The sequence below is a fragment of the Mastomys coucha genome, unplaced genomic scaffold (assembly GCF_008632895.1).
Source record: "Mastomys coucha isolate ucsf_1 unplaced genomic scaffold, UCSF_Mcou_1 pScaffold9, whole genome shotgun sequence".
Taxonomy (NCBI): Eukaryota; Metazoa; Chordata; class Mammalia; order Rodentia; family Muridae; genus Mastomys; species Mastomys coucha.
In genome coordinates, this window is record NW_022196915.1 from 48,365,387 (window position 1) to 48,386,163 (window position 20,777).

Below are 20,777 nucleotides of genomic sequence, written 5' to 3' on the forward strand. Positions count from 1 at the left end.
TATAGCATGTACTAAATTTTGACATCTGGAAGTCTCAAGCCTATGTGAACGGCAAAATGCCTTTTTTTTTTAAATAAGAAATTGTTTGATTTCTTTAAAATTATAATTTCAGTGTAATTCAATATACCCAGGGACATCTAGAAGTAGCTAGAAGGGTGTTGGCCTGACCTTCAGAGGACAGAGGTCCAGCTGTGGTCACCCAGTAGTTCTCAGCCTTCCTAATGCTGTGAACCTTTAATACACTTCCTCATGTTGTGGTGACCTCCAGCCATAACATTATTAATGTTGCTACTTCATAACTGTAGTTTTGCTACTGTTATGAATCATAATGCAAACATATGATATGTAGGATATCTGATATGGGGCCCTTGTGAAAGGGTCATTGGACCCCAAGGTTGAGAACCACTACCTTAGACTTTGATCCTGCAGATATGTATTTCCTGCACAGGCCCTGACTGCTATAGCCTGAACTTGCTTCCATGCCCAGAACTAACTTTCCTGCAGAATTCCACAGAACTCCAGTGCCAAGAGAGTACCACTGAGGCTTACTTCCCAGCCCTCCACAGCTGTGGTCTTGGGTGCCCCCCACAGACTGTGCGGAGGGAACTCCTTGTGCCCACCTCACTTCTGTGTGTTTGGGTAGCCCAATGCAAATGTAGCTTCTCAGACACAGGGATGGATCAGCTCCTGAAATGCTCTGATAAGCAGAGGTGCCATCTTCAGACTCCACAGTCAACCCATAACTTGGATCCAAGCTAGACCCTCCAACAGGCCCCATGAATTCTACCAACCCTGAAGCCTACACTCCCATCAACATCAGTTACATGGAGTCCAGTGGCTACCCTAGGGTTGGCAGTCCATCTGCACTTCTACATGCTTCCTCTCTCTTCTCTTTGTACCGTGACCTTCTGGTGCAGTGTGCTTGCTTAGCTGTTTGAGGGAAAAAATGAAAAGATTTTCTGTGGTGACAATCCCTTGAATGGTTGACATGTAAGGCATACAGTTGTATAACACACATACTCACACATCTACACACAGATACACCACATATTTTCTGGTGTAGGAAGTGGAGAGAAGAAATGTTTACATATTTATATCTGGTGTTATATAAATTTACATAATAATATTTCATATATATCACACATATTTTTTCTACAACTTCCTTTTTTAATTCAAAGCTCTCCTTGAGAAGTGAGTGTAGCTTTTTAAGTTAAGGAATTTTCAACAAGTGACTGAAACGCTGTGGTGGAGTGAGGTGGTGTTCATATCTTTTAGATTGCAAAATCAGAACAAGGATGTTCAGATAGAATCAGGAAGCAGTAGCGTGCAAAAGACAAACCTCTGGTCACTTAAACTAGCACCGGGGTCATGCATGAATCAGCACCAACCCCAAGCAGTCTAAGTCACTAAGTCACCATCTCCCGATGTCTATGATCATCTGTTGGTCTTGAGATTAGGCAAGGCTTTGCTGCAATAACAAGGAACACCGATTTTTGGTGGTTCATTTCCTGTTTTGGGTGCTGGGATTGGCCCCCTGAATACTGTGTTGCTGCTTTGTCTGCAGTGTTTATGTCAAGCTCTGCCTGTAGGGGGCTCTGGAGGGATCCTGGAAAACTGCTTCCCACCTCTGTGGGCATTAGTCCAATAACTTTATTTATTATGGTAGAAGCAGTTCCTGGGCTGCTGCACCAACTGAATCTAGGCTGTGTTTTTGCAGCGCTTGTTGGGTTGGTCTCACCACATCATCACAGAGATACCAGCACAGGAAGAATGGGACCCACTCTTCAAGGCTTTCAGCGCAGGAAGCCCTTCCTGCAAGCTGGGAGATGCCAGGATCAAATATCAATGTTATTTCTTTAGCTGTCTGAATTTCAGCCTTTAAAAGACTCCCTGAGACTTCATTTGCTCAATATAGACCATCTCCTTGATGCCTGTGAGGTACCTCTTTAACCTAGTTTCGTAAACTCAGTTTTGTGCCTTAACAATCTTTCTTCATATAGTTGGTAAGGTGTCTGTCTCCTGCTGATAGGCTCAAACTGGAATTCATCACTCTTGTCAGAACCTTACTACTCCAGAGAGGAGGTAGTTATGGCTGGTGGTTTCTTAATGAAAGTACACTTTCCCTGTGTGATCATTAAAATCATAATTCTGAGGCACAAAGGAGAGACTGCGTGTTCATTCGCTACCATAGGTGCTATCATCCATGGGCATTAGGTCTTGGGCTGTCTAAGGAAGTTGGCTAAGCAGAAGCTTCTGATTGAGTCAGCAAGCAGCTTTCCTTCATGATTCCTTCCTGAGTTCCTGTGCAGACCTAACTCAATGACAGACTGCAATCTGGACGTGTAAGCCAAATAAACGTTTGCTTCTCCAGATTGTTTCTGGCCAGTATTTTACCACAGCAACTAGGATGAAACTAGGAGATCCCCAGGTGGGGCAGTCTCTCTGGATTGTCCTTCCTTCAGTCTCTGCTTCACACTTTGTATCCACACATTGGTCATCCTTCTTCTGGTGTTTCCTTATGGTTTGTGAATTGTATCTTGGGTATTCTGAGCTTCTGGGCTAATATCCACTTATCAGTGAGTGCATACCATGTGTGTTCTTTTGTGATTGGGTTACCTCACTCAGGATGATATCCTCCAGATCCATCCATTTGCCTAAGAAGTTAATAAATTCATTGTTTTTAATAGCTGAGTAGTACTCCATTGTGTAAATATACCACATTTTCTGTATCCATTCCTCTGCTGGGTTCTTTTCAGCTTCTGGCTATTATAAATAAGGCTGCTATGAACATAGAGGAACATGTGTTGGAGCATCTTATTCCATGTTGGAGCATCTTCTGGGTATACACCCAGGAGTGGTATAGCTAGGTTCTCTGGTAGTACTATGTCCAGTTTCCTGAGGAACCGCCAAACTGATTTCCAGAGTGGTTGTACCCACTTGCAATCCCACCAGCAATGGAGGAGTGTTCCTCTTTCTCCACACCTCTCCACCATCTGCTGTCACCTGAGTCTTTGATCCTAGCCATTCTGACTGGTATGAGGTGGAATCTCAGGGTTGTTTTGATTTGCATTTCCCTGATGACTAAGGATGTTCAACATTTCTTTAGGTACTTCTCAGACATTCGGTATTCGTCAGTTGAGAATTCTTTGTTTAGCCCTGTACTCCATTTTTTAACAGGGTTATTTGGTTCTCTGGAGTCTAACTTCTTGAGTTCTTTGTATATATTAGATATTAGCCCTCTGTCGGATGTAAGATTGGTAAAGATCTCTCCCTAATCTGTTGGTTTTAAGGCAACTCTTATAAAGGAAAGCATTCAGGATGGAGAAGGAATTGAGAGTTCTACATCCTGACCAGCAGGCAGCACAAGGAAAGACTATGAATGACACTGGGCGTATCATGAGCATAGGAGACCTTTAAGCTCTCCCCCTCAATGGCACACTTTTACTTTCTCTAACAAGGCCACACCTAGTCAAAAAGGCTATACTCCGTATGGGACAAGCATTCAAACCATACATATTCAAACCACCACAAAGGCATAATGATATTATGTAGTATTAAAAAATAATGCCAAGTGTGGTGGTGTGAATCAAGGGAAGCTTGAGAAGCTGACACAGAAAGATGACTTGAGCCCAGGAGTTCAGGCAAGCCTTGGAAACAAAGTGAACCTTTATCTAGAAGAGGAGGAGGAGGAGGGTGGTTGTAGGAGGATGAGAGGGAGGAGGAGGAGGAAGAAGAGGAAAGAATGGAGAAGAAAGAGGAGAGGGAGAGAGAAGGAGGAAAAGGTGTAGGAGGAGCAAGCCATAGCAGCACCAAACAATCTGAAACCTGGAACACTCTGTATAAAATCAGCTCCGTCAAATCTTGGCTCTTCCTATGATATGAAGCTGAAGCGAAACATCCTGGGAGGTTCCTATTTAGTGTTTTCACGTGTCCATCAAAGGACTTTCCAAGATACTCATCTGCTTTGTTAAATTTCACAGCCTTGTGAACCCTGTCAGGGGCTGTTGTAGAATGGTACTTATACATCCACGATGAATGCCAGCACACAGATAGGCTGACACACAAGCTTACCCCAGAGTCAAGACTCCAGGGCCAGATGCACCTTAGACATGTCTCCCCAAGTTCAGAGTCAAAGTGATCTGCAGGCAGACTTTCCCTGAATGCCTCTTTTGGCTCTAATTTGAAATTACTTATTCCCATCGCAGGTTAGCAGCATTATCCATGTAGTGGAGACAGAGCTTTTGGTAAATTTCCAAAGCCCAAGGCTACAGCCATCAATGCCAAATTACTCTGCCATGAAATGTAGTTATAGTGGGGGCAAGCTTTTGCTTGCTTGCTGTCTCCGTGGGTACCATGCTTCCCCAGTCTTTCATGGGCTGACTACAACATTCTAGATCCAAAGCTGCATGTGACCCAAGCCTGGACCCAAGGAGCCCCATGCACCTGACTGTAGTGACTCCCAGGAAGAGGACACGTGACTCAGACAGCTTGTCCAAGCCTGTCCTGGGCGGGAACTGTTTGGGGTAAGGCATGATCTTTCTGCTGGGTTTTGCTATACAGACAGTATGAGTGAGTGTAAAGTTCCCAGTGACCAGCCTCATTCTTGCAGAGGGAGTCTAAGTGTTGTAGTCAGCACAGTGAAAGTAGAACCAAGAGACAGGAAGCGAGGCAGGGCCTCCAGGACTGTCTTAAGCCAGGGATGCTTTCAATGAAGTTTCTTTTCTAGTGAAAAGGCTGGTTCAGCTGCACTCCACACCTGCAGTTGAACGGTTCTTACTAAACTGGATATTATATTTCTTTCTTCCACCTACAGGCTGTGTACATTGGCAAAAATTCAGATAGCAATCAAGTTATCTGATGAGCTGGTTCGTTTGCAGACTCTCCACTTCTTGTAGTGTAGATGAGGTGAGTCAATAATGAACTGGCATCTCAGCTACGGTTGTCGGCTTTGACCAAGTCTCCCTGTCCTGGGGCTTAGACTGCTGTAGATGATAGGGAGACCAGTCCATAGAGTCAGCGGTCAGCATTTTACCCAGGACCTTTCAGATGCTTCAATGTACTTGGTTGAAGCAACAAAAATTATTTTACTGCTATTACTTGCTAACCCCTTAATTAATTGGCCAGAATATAGAATTTCCTTAGACTTTGCCTAATGATGTAGACTGATCTAGGGTATTTTGTTCAGCATAAAATTGGAGAAAAGTTCAGGTAAGTTTATTGCTTTGTGTTCCGGGATTACAAACATAACTTATTTATGCAATATTGATAGTGTGCTAGAGTTTTAATATGGTAACTCTTTTGTATATATGTGTTGCATTGTGTTTGTGTGTGTGTTTGCGTCTTTATGTGCATGTACATGGTACACATGCAGATGGAGACCAGAGGTTGATGTAGGGTGTCTTTGTCAGTTACTTTCCACCTCTGTGTGTGTGTGTGTGTGTGTGTGTGTGTGTGTGTGTGTGTATCTAGAGATCATTGTCTCCCTCTACTTCTTTCCAGCTTACTTTTTGAGAGAGGGTCTTTCCTTGAACCTGGAGCTTTTCACTAGTGCCAGAGTAGCTGACCATCAAACCCACAAACCCACTGTGCTGGGATTGCAGATGTGTGACAGTGTGACTGCCTTCCTTCCTTCCTTCCTTTCTTCCTTCCTTCTTTCCTTCCTCCCTCCCTCCCTTCCCCCTCCCTCCCTCCCTTTCTCTCTCTCTCTCTTTCTCTCTCTCTCTCTCTCTCTCTTTCTTTCTTTCTTTCTTTCTTTAAAGATTTATTTATTTTATGTAAGTAAGTACACTGTTGCTTTCTTCAGCCACACCAGAAGAGGGCATCGGATTTCATTACAGATGGTCATGAGCCACCATGTGGTTGCTGGGAATTGAACTCAAGACTTTGGAAGAGCAGTCAGTGCTCTTAATCGCAGAGCCATCTCTCCAGCCCCCGGGATTGCCTTTCTGTGTGGTGACACAGATTCATACTTTGGTCTTCATGTTTATGCAGTAAGCACCTAACATACTGTGTGTGTATGTGTGTGTGTGTGTGTGAGAGAGAGAGAGAGAGAGAGAGAGAGAGAGAGAGAGAGAGAGAGAGAGAGAGAGAGGGAGGGAGGGAGAGGGAGAGAAAGAGAAAGAGAGAGAGGGAAACCAGATCTCATATGTCTTTAGTTTTAAAACCAGGAGCTTATCCAGTTTCAGTAGACGGGATGGCTGATAGGCTCTGAGGATCACCCTCTCTTCAACCCCATAGCCTTTGGGTTATAGATGTACACTGCTGTGCCTAGTCTTTATGTTTATTCTACGGGTCTGAATTCTCACTCTCATGACTTCAAGGCTTTATTGCCCTGGAATATTTTATTGACTGAACCATCTCCATAGCCTCTAGTGTGGTAATACTTAAAACATTTAAAAGAAACATTAAAAATGAAGATGCAAACAAAGCATATAATACACTGTTGATGCGTGAGTTGTTAGGGTTCTGGGAGAGTATGCATATCAACAGATCAAACACACTTTAGTTATTTACTGACCTGTCAAATTCTCCTGTAATCTCCATGCAATGTGCAGGACCTCTCCTCCTGTCTACTGTAAGTTTCTCCTCTCATGTTTCATCCTGTTATTTAAAAACAGCTTTATTGGGACAGAAGTCACACCCCACACAATGCACCCATTACAGTATATAACAAGTCTGCGCCTGCTGTGTTGTACTGAGAATGAACTCTGCTCTAGTTATTTCCTCCACTGCATCTGTCAAATCACAAATACATCACTTGTGAACTGGCTTCATTTCATGAGAAAAACCAAAAATGATGTGCTATAAAAAACAAAAAACCCAAACCAAAACAAACACAAAGTCATGGTGAGTATTGTTGTTTTCTTATTTTCTTCCTCTTTCTGGAATAAAATCTAATGATGACAGTTTTCTTAAAATAAAAGAAACACTCTACTTCAGCCATTAAGTGCAGTAGTACGGCGAGTGAGTCCTGTCACTGTGAAGTTAGGCTGAAAGGAAACCCTGAAAGGGCACAAACTCGATGTACTTTCACAACCAAAATTCTGTGGATGAAAATAAAGGCAATAAAATGAAAGAAAACAAAGGCAAGGAAGGCTGTGGAGTGACAGCTACTCCAAAGGAGGGGGAGCAAGGGATGGAAGGCGGTGGAGTGATGGACAGTTTCTCTAGAGGGGCAGAGCTAGGGATGGAGTGTAACACTGTTACACTGAAGGTGACAGAGGAGTCAAGTTTTTGTTTTGTGGGGTGCCACAGCTTTGAAATAAAGTAACAATCTCTCTAATGATAGAGATATTGAGGCCTTGCTTACTTTTAGTTTTATACACTGTATTCTGATGATTTCCCCTTCTTCAACTCCTCCTAGATGGCCCCTGCCCACCTTTTTTCTCTTTTTAAAAAGATACAAGCAAACAAACAAATCCTTAAAAAGTTTCTCTCTCTTTCTCTCCTCATTCTCTTTCTGTCTCTCTTTGTCTATCACACACACACACACACACACACACACACACACACACACACACACACACAATCAGAAACCATAATATATTAGCAAAAGACAAATAAGACAAAAAATGTCCAAACAAAAGAACATAAGACAAAAAAATCTAAAAAAATACTATTGAGTTCATTTTGTGTTGGCCATCTACTGCTGGGCATGTGGCCTACCCTGATGTGCGATTAATAAATATACCCAATGAGACTCCATTGGAGAAAATTATTTTTTTTCCTTTGCAAGTGAGTGTCAGTTGCAGATAGTTTCTTGGCCAGGGGTGGGAGTCAGTGTCCATGTCCCCTTCTCAACACTGGGACCCCATCTGGCTTATACCTGTGCAGGTTGACATGGTCTAAGTTCATGTGTGCATCATTCCTATAGGAAGCTGGGCTGGCTAGTTTTATGTCACCTTGACACAAGCTAGAGTCATCTGAAAAGAGAATTGAGAAAATAGTCTCAGAAGATGGAGCTGTAAACAGACATTTCCTTAGTGATTGATGGGACAGGGCCCAGATCCCATGTGGGAGGGGCACATGACGGGTCAGGATCATGATGTCCTGACCTGTGACAGTGCTGTGGGCTGGACTCCATTCTGCTGGCTAGGTCCCACCTTGGGTGTTCAGTGACTCCCATGGCCAATGCCTGGAGTGGGTCAACCTTCCCAAGTCCTGCCATTATTAATAAGTTATCTCCTTCTCATGTATGGCACATCTACACTCAACTCATACCAAGAGTCACAACTACAAAGAGGATGAGAGGAGATAAGCATAGGTTTGAAGGATGGTACCTTTCCACTCTGTGGTTGAGTGTCTCAGGGTACACCCAACATCTGCTCAGCTCAGCTACTCTTTACTATTTCCTTGTAAGTTGCACCTAGACCCTTGTTTCTGCTGCTCCTTCTAGACACAAACTCTAGATTAGAAAGATTTCTGAAAGAAGGAAGCAGAAAGATGGAAAATGCCCTTTAATTTGTCTTCCAGATTTTGAACAGTTCTTAAAGATCTCCCCTCCCTGGGCAGACATAAACCAGGGTCCCTCAGGGGATGAGTGTCTTGCATGACATTTTATCCACTCGAGCCAGAGGGACTGGTTACAAGATGACCTGGTTTCCTTCCCAGCATGCTTTCCCCACATGTCACAATGTCCTGTTTTACACATGGAGAAGTATTGTCCATCAGACCACTTGCATCACCTTTTATTTCATGACTTTTATAATGCGTGATTTTAAAATGAATCGTATGGTGGATTGAATGAGAAGTCCCTTATTGTCACAGGCATTTGAATACTTGGTCCTCAGCTGGTGGCATTGTTTGGATAGGTTTAGGAGGTGTGGCCTTGCTGGAGGAAGTGTGTCACTGGGGGTGGGCTTCGAGCTTTTAAGAGCCCTGCACCGTTTCTATTTGCTCTCTGCCTCCTGCTTGTGTTTCAAGATGTAAGTTCTTGGCTTCTAGCTCCAGCTGCCATGCCTGCCATCTGCCATGGTGGATTTTTATCCTTCTGGACTGTAAACCCAATAAACCCTTCCTTCTATAAGTTGCCTTGGTCATGATGTTTTATCTCACTAACACAAGTTATAAGAAACAAAGTGAGATAAAGATGCCGGGAAAGACTTGGATGTAAGAGGCTGCGGTAAGCTGGACCGTGTCTGTATACTACAGTGTCTTAGTCTCTGAGGCAAGTGAAAGTGTGGGAGTGTCTTCCTGTGCGTGTCAAAAATCAGTGGAAGCTTGCAGAGGTACAAAATACACCAGTCTCACTTTACCTAACAAGAGTATTACCGGGAAGTTGTTGAAATGTCAAAACAAATCCCGTGCTGTGCTGGAAATAGAAACAGGCTCTGCAAACTTCATCCAAGACGTCACATTTAATTTCCCGACAGCTCTGCAGCCTTAGGGGCTGGGGTAGTGGGGCACCTGGCAGAGAAGTCCTTGTGTATGAGGAAGGCTCTGAGGGGAAGGAAATGTTCGGGCCAAAGTCCCTCCTTTTAAAATCTGCAGCGGGCAGAACTCCCCCCACAGCCTTCTCTGCTAGACACAGCTGCACACCTGAGAGGAGGAAGGAGAGATGCAGCCTTCATTTCAGTACCTACGCTCCTGGCTGCACTGGGAAGGGGTAGACGCTGCTCGGGTATTTGGTGATGAGAGCCGAACTGAGTAGCCTCTGCCCTTGTGCTGGGCCTCACCTGATTTCTGTTAATTCCCTAAGATGGTGCCTGTCTTAGGATTACTACTGCTATGATGAAACACCATGATCAAAGCAACTTGGGGAGGAAAGGGTTTATTTGGCTTACACTTCCACATCACTGTTCATCATCAAAGGAAGTCAGAGCAGGAAGTCAGACAGGGCAGGAACCTGGAAGCAAGAGCTGATACAGAAGCCATGGAGTAGTGTTGCTTATTGGCTTGCTCCCCATGGTTCTCTCAGACTGCTTTCTTATAAGATCCCAGACCACCTGCCCAGGGTTGGACCCAGCCATAATAGTCTGGGCCCTCCCAAATCAATCACCAATTAAGAAAATGCCCTACAGGCTTGCCTACAGAGGAGGCATTTTCTTAATTGAGGTTCCCTTCTTCTGATGTCTTTAGTTCGAGTCAAGTTGATATAAAAGTCGCCTCTGAAGATCTTACTGTAAAGGGAGAGGGGGCAGGAGGGTTTCAGGTAGAATCAGGGTACCAGAGGAAACGCTTTGTAAGAAAGGTGCTTCTGAGCCACGCCACACAGGTCTTGGTTTCTGCTGTGCAGAAAGCTGCATCTGGAGATGCCTGCAGTACTGTCCTGCACAAGCAGGTCTCTCTTAGTGCGGAAAGTCCCTTCACTTCTAAGTCTGTATTTCTTGATGACTGTGCTTTTGGGTTAAGGAAAACTTTGATATTTCTAGAAACCTCTACAGTTTGGATTGATGGGATGTCCACTTGTTTTCTGGGCTGAAACTGGGCCGAAGAGTTGGAAGACTGGCCTGTAATGATGTTATCCCTGTTTGAACCGGGTCACCAGTCTCTGCAGCATCAGCTTCCAGGATCTTTGGGTGCCCTGCCTGGGCACTCTAGGGTCCTACTTTATAGTTTTTACATTGCGTCTGAGGTGTTCTTCCCTAAGGAGCCCTGGACTACAGAAATTATATTTGTAGCCAGGGGATTTATTTATAATTTGCTACAGATGGCCAGTGGCTTTTTTTTTCTTTTTTAGAAGCTGCTTTCCTTCTTTTTGCATTTTCCCACACCCACTCTCACTTACAGTTGGCAGCCTTCCCAGTACCTTCTCACCACTAGGGACTTATATTAATAGTCAGGTTTTGGTGGCAGGGGGCGGGTGGTGCCGGGAGGGGAAAGCAGGAGCAAACTAGCATGAGCCCCCAATTGTACTGCCTGCCTTCTGTTTTCTCTAATTATTAATTTTTACATCACTGATTCTTTATACTTATGAATTAAATATTAAATAGAGGCCAAAGTCTTGTGGCCAGGAAGAAGGGTCAATACTCATTGGCTGCTGTAGGACAGGATGGGTGGTGGGGAAGGCAGCTTCCAAGGATGTAAGACTGCAGCCATAGCTCTTCTACAGAGAAGCAGTGGAGGATGCTGGGTGCAGGTGAGAGGCTGAGAGAGAGGTGAGAATGCAATGGTGTTGTGGAGCTGGACAGGTCTTGATTGGAAAGACCTCTAAGTGACTAACAACGTCTCTGAGCTTCAGCCAACATTACTTTCTTGGTAAAATGAACTCACAACGTTGTTATAATAATCAAACAAAATGATATACGTGAACGTGTTTACTTTCACACATAAGGTACTTCATAAGTACTGTTTTATCTTTCCTTTCATTAGGCGGGAACGAGAATAAAAGCCAATGACTGAAAATCCCCATGCACTATGAATATAGCTTCCATTTTTCTTTTCCATAATATTTTCATAATGCTCTAAGCCATATGGGTAATTGTTTCAACATTTAATTTTCCACTGAATTATTTAATTACATTTATGACAAGCACGTATTATTTTGAGCATGTTAGTGGAGCCGTTAGCTTATCCTAATGCATTTACAATGTGCCCAGACACTCTTTCAGTGCTGATTCTGTGTTGATAGAAAACTATGTTGCCTGCTGTAGATTTATCTTGCTTCAACCATGGTTTAATCAAATGGAATTTTTTTTTTTTTTAAAGTCTAGATAAGGTCCCCCTAGAGGAAAGGAACAAGAAGATTTTCTGTAGAGACCATATTCGAGCCTAAACATTGATGGGGCTGGCAGCTCCCACTTTTACCCTCCAGGGTAGCAGCAAATGCTTGGTGGATTTCTTGCTTTGTGCGTAGCAGAAGAGAATTGATATGCTTGAATGTTTCTTTTCCAAGAGAAAGTAGCCCTTGAGCACATCTGGAGCTGGTCATTTCTCTGGTCCCAGATGGGTTTGCAGCCCACACTTCTGTGAAGATCTTCTGTCTGCCTCAGTTTTCACTGCTTTTCAAAGGGATTTTTTTTTTCCTCAGCGCGGTAATAACTTCGGCTGCCAATCCTTCCCCAGTTAGTGCTTCAAGTCCAGGCTGCCTGATGGATGCTGGGTTCCCCAGTTAGCACTCTCAGATTTTTGAACATCCAAAGCGGCACTGAATCAAACACACTTTTCAACACCGTCATTCTCCTTGCGTCTAGGCTAACCTTTGGCTTGTAAGCAGTGTTTGAAATGAGCCATGTCAGCTTCCTAACAGTGTCCCCAGCCTATAGTTTGTCCTTTGTTAAATGGTCAGAATTCTCATTTATTTAATGGGGAGTGGAGATGAGGTTTGGTCACACGCTGATTGCAAGGAGGTTTCTGAGCACGGGCAGCGGCAGACTGAAAATCCGTTATTAATGGCTGTTCCCCACCTGCTGCGGCTTGAGCTGCAAACCAGGCTTGCTGAGGGTCTCCACTATGGTGCCCTTAGGAGATGCTGAAAAATGTCGTAAGGTGAGGTCTACCATGAGATTTTTAAGTCCTAGAAGAGGGTTATGAGACCACAATCCCTTTTCTTTCTGACTATCAGGAACTGGCTTTCCTCCACCCTGTGCTCATTGGCAGGATGTGGCTCCTTGCCATAGGCCCAAAGGCTAAGAAGCCAGTTGTTATGTCTTGGAACCTCTAAATGTGTGAGCCCCAAATCAGCTTTTGTTTTTCCTAAGTTGATTATTTCAGGTATTCGTTACAATGGCATCCTTCACCTGCCTAGAGGCTCCCTCTGGGAATTCCAGCCATTCTCGCATGTGTCTGGGACAGAGACTGTGCTTCCATAGTGCTCTGTGAGATCCATGGGGGTACAGCAGGCTGGGAGAGGATCCCAATTAGGAGAAAAAGATCCAGAGGCAGGCGACAGAGTCAGAGACAGTCCCTGCTCAGGCTCTTAGGAGTTGCACATGAAGACCAGGCTGCACAACTGTTACACGTGTGTGAGGGCTTAGGTCTGACCCATGCATGCTATCGAGTTGACTGTTCAGTCTCTTAGTTGATTTTGTAGGTCTTGTTGTGGTGCCCTTGACCTCTCTGGCTCCTTCAGTCCTTCTTCCCATAGTCCACAGGATTCCCCAATTTCTGACTAATTCATGGCTGTGGGTCTCTGCATCTGTTTCCATCAGTTGCTGGGTGAAGTCTCTCAGGTGACAGTTATGCTAGGAACCTGTCTACAAGTATAGTGGAATATCATTAACTATGTCAGGGATGTGCTCTCTCTCATGGCATCATTAACTATGTCAGGGATGTGCTCTCTCTCATGGCATGGGTCTCCAGCTAGACCAATCATTGCGGAGCCATTTCCCCACTTTGGGGTTAGATAGATGGTTCAGTAGTTAAGAGCACTGAGTGTTCTTCCAGAGGACTTGGGTTCAAATCCCAGCACCCACATGGTTGCTCACAACCATCTATAACTCCAAGATCTGACACCCTCACACAGACATACATGCAGGCAAAAACAAAACAAAACAAAACAAAACAAAAAAAACAACCCCAAATGCACATAAAATAAAAATGACATAAAGTAAAAAAGAAGCTTCTAGGTGTGACTTTTAACAATACTTCCCCGTTGCTTGCTCTCCTCGTGGAACACCTGGAGGCTCTGCTCATTGTTGGCTTTTCTAGTCCCAGCTTTGGTTCAGTGAAGAAGGCCAGCTGTGGTGTTGATCTCCAGAGCCATCACCTGTATTTGCTTGTGTGTGTGTGTGTGTGCACTATGCACACATCTGCATTTGTGGTCTGCACTCTCTGTAGCATCCCGGCTGTTTCTTAGTTCACAGTTAGATAGGCGAAATGGTTTCTCTGCGGGCGAGGTAGGCTGTCAGGTCTAGCGGAGGCTTCTTTCCCTGTTATCACATGCCACTGGCCTCTTATGGAGAGGCGGAGAAAAGCCTCTGCCCTGTTCTTCCCTTACATTGCTCTGAGGGGAGACATGACAGATCTGACTTTGGTAAGAGATCTTTGAAGGCCTTGGATGTTAATTGAAGGAGTGATTCATACTAAGAATAGGTAGTTATGGTGGAAGAGCTAGTCAGGGAAATGGCCAAGCTTCGCAGGACAAACTCTAGCAGTGTGAGCTGCGTGGTGGACATACTCCATGGACTTGTGCCTTGTGAAACTGAGGCCACACATGAGAACTGCCTATATAGTATGGCAGGTTTAAGGTTCAAGTTTAGTGCAGGGTTAGGGATTTGGTGTGACTTGGATATTGGTCACTCCATCCCCATTTTGAGACAGATTCTCTCTCTATAGGCCTTGGATGTCTTGGAACTCATTATGTGGACCAGACTGGCCTTGATCTCACAGAGATCTGCCTGCTTCTGCCTCCTAGCTAGACTGTTGCTTTTATGCAGATTGGGTAGAAAGTAGAATCCAACCTACCAAAGATTCAGAGATTCACCGAAGTAGAAGGTTCCATGACAACAGAGGGAGATGAAAGATGGCTAAGATTAGTTCTTCCAGGAAGTGAGAGAGACGGATGTGTAATCATGTGACTGTAACACAAGGATGAGTGACATAATGAGGCAAACAGCTGCACACAGTGGGAGCTGCACACAGTGGGAGCTGCAATCACTGGGAACACCACAGAGGGAATGATTATTTTCAAAGTAGAGGTGGAGAAAACCCATATAGAAAAAGAAGTAGGCCAGTCAGACTCCAGCAGGCACGGAGGTGAGGGAGAGAATCTTACAGTCCTTCTCACACCCGGGCACTCTCGCTGTACCAGCGATTGATGGGCTCTGCATGCTTCTCCGACTTTCACACTGCAGATACCCCCACTAAAGAAGCAATCCAGACTCCTGAGAGGCCCTAGGATCCCCTCACCCCTGGAGATGTCCTACAAACTTAAAGCCACCCTGGTTAGAGGTAGGTATTAAAATTGTGTTTGGAGTAAAACTCTGACTTTAGGGCAGATTAGAACACCAGCACAGACTATTTCTTTCCATTTTGGGATAACATTCCTTTTCTCTGTGGCATATCTACTTGTCCTCAGAGGTTGTTCTGGTCTTCCCGGCCTCTTAGCATCCTTCTCTCCACCCTGCTCTCTTTCTCATTAGTGAAGCTCTATTCTCATCTCTGAACTATTCACATCAAGATTTTGTGTTGTGGTTTTTACTCCTCAGTAATCATCACATGATTCTGGGTAGTGCAGTAAATTCCCTTCTAGACTGAGAATGCACGCACACACACACACACAAAGAGAGAGATATACATATACATACACCATACACACTCACATGCACATCTATACACACATACATACATACATACACATATATACTCACCAAGCTACCTATGATCTAGGAAAACAATGGCCTCCCATAGTGACCCCTGCTCCCATCAACCCCAAGAGTTCCCCTCCAAGCTAGTGTCCAGGCCTCCCTCCTTGGCCCCTTTTGCCAGCATTGTGGATGAAGACAGAGCAAGGGTGACTTCATGAGTGTGCATCCTTTGCAACCCAAGTCAGATGAATGAATAAACTCTTTAATTCTCTGTTGTTCGTTGTTCAGTTCTCTATTGTTATTGAACGTCATAACCCTTTTGGACAAGGCACTCTTGAGTTTCAGCTGGGTACCACGGATTATGTGGCTGGTCCTGAGACTGAGCTCTGCTGTGGGTTGTACCCAGTCCCTTCATCTGAAGAACCTGCCCAATCTGATCCCTGTGTGTCTGAGTCAGAGTAATTTTCTAAGTGCATAATTTCTAGCAAACAATGATTTCATTCAAGCATTCATAATGGAATTATTTGTTTTACTACCCTGCAGTCACAGGGGTCTCTAATTCTAACATTATTGAATACTAGTGTCCATTTACATTTTAGTGTTGTTTAAATTTTAAAAATTTCAAAAACATATCTACATCTATATATAGGAAAAAGAAACACCAAATACTTGAGAATTAACAAATATTCTATCAGCATCTATACTATGTTGAGTTCCTCCCTAGAGACAAGGATTGAGCAGAGACCAGCAGAGACCCTGAGCTTGTATACCTGACATTCCAGTGACTGAATTCAGTAAACACAAGGGCACTGAGAGGATTTTGCAGGGCAGATGTGTGTTAAGCAGATGCTTCAGTAGGATCGCATGCTAAGGAGTTATTGTGTGTGGCTTTGGCTAGGTGAACTAAACAGGCTCTGGGCAGATAATGAATGAGTTTGGATATGAGTGAGTTACTGGGTGAATTATGGTTTTAGTAGGTATATAGTTACTTTTCTCATTGTTGTGACAATATGCCAGATGGGAAGCAGCTTAAGGAATGAAGGTCGTTATCTTGGCTCATGGTTTCAGAAGGGATGCAGGGCATCCTGGGAAGAAGCCATGAAGCAAGAGCCTGAGGCTGAGTCACATTGTTTATGGGGAGAGAAAACAGGGCTCAAGGAGCAAGAAGAAAGAAGTAGAGGTTGGGGGCGATCTGAAGGCTGGTGCTTCGCTGGCCTCCTATTTTCCTCCCTCCCATCCAGGACGCCCAGACATGAGCTGGTGCTTCCTACATTCAAGGGAAACCTTTCTGAAAAGACCTTCATAGATACACTCAGAGATGTTCCTAGTCAGGTTGATAGGGAAGAGGAACCATCAGTGCAGTCTCTGGAACACTGGCTGCGGCCAAGGTAATGTTCATTATTTAGTGGGCGGCAGGTCCTTTCCCAGCATGCTCAAGGAATGGTAGAACACTCACTTGGAACACACTGAACCAATAGGAGAAACCTCAAACTGGCCTCACTCCAGAGCATGTCTGTGTTGAGGGATATGACAGCTGATCTTGATTGTCACCTCGACTGGACTAAGACGTGTCTTAGAGATTAGTTAAGCACACGCATTTCTGGGTGTGTGTATGAGGGAGCTTTCAGGGAGAACTGAGGAGGATGTGGGAGATGCCATCTCAGAGGTGTGGAGCCAAATGGAATAAAAAGGAGATAAACGAAATCCCACTCTTGCAGGTTCCCCACCCCTTACTTACCACCATTTGGTAAGTATTCTCTGCCACATGCTCACACCATTATAGTGTCCTGCCTCACATAGGCCTGTGGACTATGACCCCTTGGGCTCTGAACCTCATTTGTTCCTCTCTTAGTTGTTTTATGTTCTGTATTTTGTCACAGCAACGAAAGTGGAGTGACACAATTGGTGAGTTACAGCTTTAGGTCACTTTTTATTTTTTTTTATAAATTTTTATTTTCTTTTTTAAGGTTTATTTATTTATTTATTTATTTATGTAAGTACACTGTAGCTGTCTTCAGACACACCAGAAGAGGGCATCAGATCTTATTACTGGATGGTTGTGAGCCACCATGTGGTTGCTGGGATTTGAACTCAGGATCTTTGGAAGAGCAGTCAGTGCTCTTAACCACTGAGCCATCTCTCCAGCCCTTTGTAGTTAAGGCTGTGGGCTTCGTTTATGTGGTCTGTGAGTGTGGGATGCTTCTCTGAGAGAAATCTGACATTTTAGAGAGAGCTGAAGCTGGAGACGTTCCCCCTTCACGTTACTGAAGAAGGTTTGAGCCATAGAGACACATTTAGTCATTTTTCCCATCATCAAATACTGGACAGGTGACAATGTAAGGAAGTAAGGACTTATCCTTTGATGCTAGTTTAAGAGCGAAGGCATGGTGGCGGGAGCAGGAAGCAGCTGGAAATGTTGCATCTGCAGTCCGGATTGGATCTTATCACCAATGTAGTGCATTCAGGGGTGGAGATGGGAGATAACAGTTTGTCTGGGGAGTGTTCAGCCAAAGGAAGCTTTCAGGGTCTTCTTATAGTGTCTTAGATAAGGGACTTAGACAGGCAGAGCACACTGCATCTCGGTCACTTACACAACTGCTATTCCAGTTGTAAGACACCCTTATTGTCTTGTCTTTAAAAGGTTATTAGCAGGCTGGGAACATGGCTCAGGAGGTAAAGTCCTTGCTGCACAAGCATGTGAAGACCTGAGTGTTTAAAGCTGGGTGTGAGAGAGCCCAGCCACTCTAGCTGAACAGGCACACCCTCAGGTTCAGGGAAAAATAGAAAAGGTGTGGGGAAGATCAATAGAAGAGCTGACATTGATGTTGGGTTTCAGTATTCACATGCCCAGGCACAGGGATTCTCCACCCACAACTCATGTATAAAACACACACACATACACACACTCAGCAGTGAGTTTTCTCCTTCCCCAGTGGTCTGTGGTGATAAAATACTGTGAATAAATAATCAACACTCAAATCAAAAGTTCCTATGCATGTGTCTCTTTAAGGACAAATTTCCTATCTTTCTGCTCATTAGGACGAGGATGATGAACTATTTTCTAGAAGTGTGTCTGAAAAGGTCATGAAGAAGAGCTGTCTCTGATTCAACTGCTCAGTTCCTTGGAGCAGCTGATTCAGCGGGAAGCACAGTGGGATGTGTAGGTTATTAAAGGTCTGCAGGTCTCTGAGAGCCGATGGTAGGAGATCTTTCCCCTTCCTGTGCTCATGTGTGCTGTAGCCCTGTTTCACTCAGGATTTGATTTGTGTAGAATTTCAAAATTAAACCCTGAATACTACAGGTAAGTAAACTGTCATTTTTCAAATTGCCTCAAATGATGAGCAAAGTTCAAGTTGGCACTCTTTGGCAGTATGGCTGGATTACTCTACCTCCAACTCAGATCTGCCGTCATGAGCTTCCTGTTTTATGGTGCCTTTGTAGCTGGTGCCCAAGTGCAGGCATGCAGACAACTAAGCCTTTTTGCATGACCCCCCTCTCTGTCCTCATTGTTTGCTCTCCATGCTTGGCATACAATGGGTTTATTGTAGCGATGGCTTCGTCATCTGGAATACTTTTCCTACTTTTCTTACCCTGACTGACAGACTCACTGGAAATACTATCATTCTCTCTGGAGAGTCTTACTCTAAACAGCTTACCTGCGCAACTCAATTTCTCTTAAAGAGGAAACTGATCTTTGAGACTCTAAACATCTTATAGGAGGAAACTGGGCTGTCTAGCACCTAACCTAAATAGTAAGTGTTTGTCAAGAGCTTCTAAAGGCCTTTCAAGCTGATACTTCAGTTTCTTCCCAGTTAGTGGTAAGAGTGAACTGAAAAGCCACAAGAAAGTTTCAAGATGACAAGTGACTAGGTAAAGGACAGTTATGTAAGGCGTGAGTAATAAGGATTGTTTTTCTCCCAGTGATAAAGTCCTAGCGTTTTTTAAAAACATGTTTTAGAAGAGTCTGCCACCTGTGAACCTTCTATGCATCTGAACAGCATGTTCACTAGAGATGGCAGATAATGGCCCAGGACACTGTCAAATGCAGCCTAACACAAAATCATAACTATACTATAAATGTAGGTGTTTTGCAACTCAATTGTGGTGACTTTGTGGACAACACAATAGTGTTTCAAGGTTAAGAGATTGGACGCACCTGCTAGAGTGCTGTGCCTTAAATCTCAACCCAGCATAGACAATGCTGGGAAAAAATCAAAATTAAACTTCTGAAGCATGACTCTACTGAATCTGTATCATTTTACATGCTGTTAGAAAGTTGAGATGTCATAAATCAAACCATAATAATTTGTGACTCACTGTATTAATTAATGTCTGGGATAACCTGGCTCTTTTGGCTTCACAGTCCACTAATGGCTTGCCTGCACCTTCCTCTCTGAAAATTGAACTCTCAGAAACAAACCCCAAAGAAAAACAAAACCCAACAACAAGAAAAGAAGCAAGCAAGCAATAACAAGAAGCCCAAATGTTTTTTCCTCCTCTGTTCTTAGACTATTATTATTAGCAATAAAGCAGGCTGTAGAGAATGCAGGCAAAATCTCTCTCTATTCAGTTGATAAGGAAGAAATTAAACCACCTTGTGGTACTGAGCAATGCAGTAGTCATAGAAACTGTAATCGATATGGACCAGCGGAAAATCCCTGCCACAGAGGCCTGTGCATGTCATAGCCATAGCCCTTAGTGATGTGAGCAAATGGTATCTATCCTGGATCCAAAGGGCAGGTCAAAGCACTTATGGATACCACTTAAATGAAAATAACAATAATTTTAGAGTGTGTATAATTGATTAAAAAGATGAAGGTCAGTTAGAGTGGGGGAGTCAATAAGGGTTATGGGGACATAAATATGATCAAAATACACTCATAAACATGTATAAAATGTCATAATGAAACCCATTATTCTGAGTAATTTCTATATGGTTATATATCTTTTAAAAATATGAATGAACTATACTCATCAGCATGGTTACGTCTCTGACCCGCTTGTTCATTACTGGGTCTGTGATGTGAGCACAGCTTTCCTGCATCCTAGCTTGCTCATTACTGGGTCTGTGATGTGAGCACAGCTTTCCTGCATCCTAGCTTGCTCATTACTGGGTCTGTGACGTGAGCACAGCTTTCCTGCATCCTAGGTTGCATTTTGCTCTATCCAGTCACCTCTTCATCTTCATTAGCACTATTGAATATATGGTGTATATGCCATTGTATTTCCTGATAGCGATCCTGTATCCTGTGACTGACAGTCCTCATCTGAACAATAATTTCCCTCTACAACTCTGGAAATACTATAGAATATTTTCTGTGTTTGAGAAATGAAACAACAAACATTAAATATGTTATGTTTTCAATGACATACAACTTACTACCTTCTGTCAATACGTAAAATTTGATTAAATAGCAAACTTTTCTATCATTTCTAGAATACAACAAGGATAAATTGAATCCTAGGATAAGTAAACAAACCAAGGAAATAAACAAAAAAGAAGAAGAAAACATGGCTTGATTCAGTCAAGCCATGTACTGAATCATCAGTAATGATGACACACCCAGCCCTTTTGCTGGGCAAAGTAAGTGG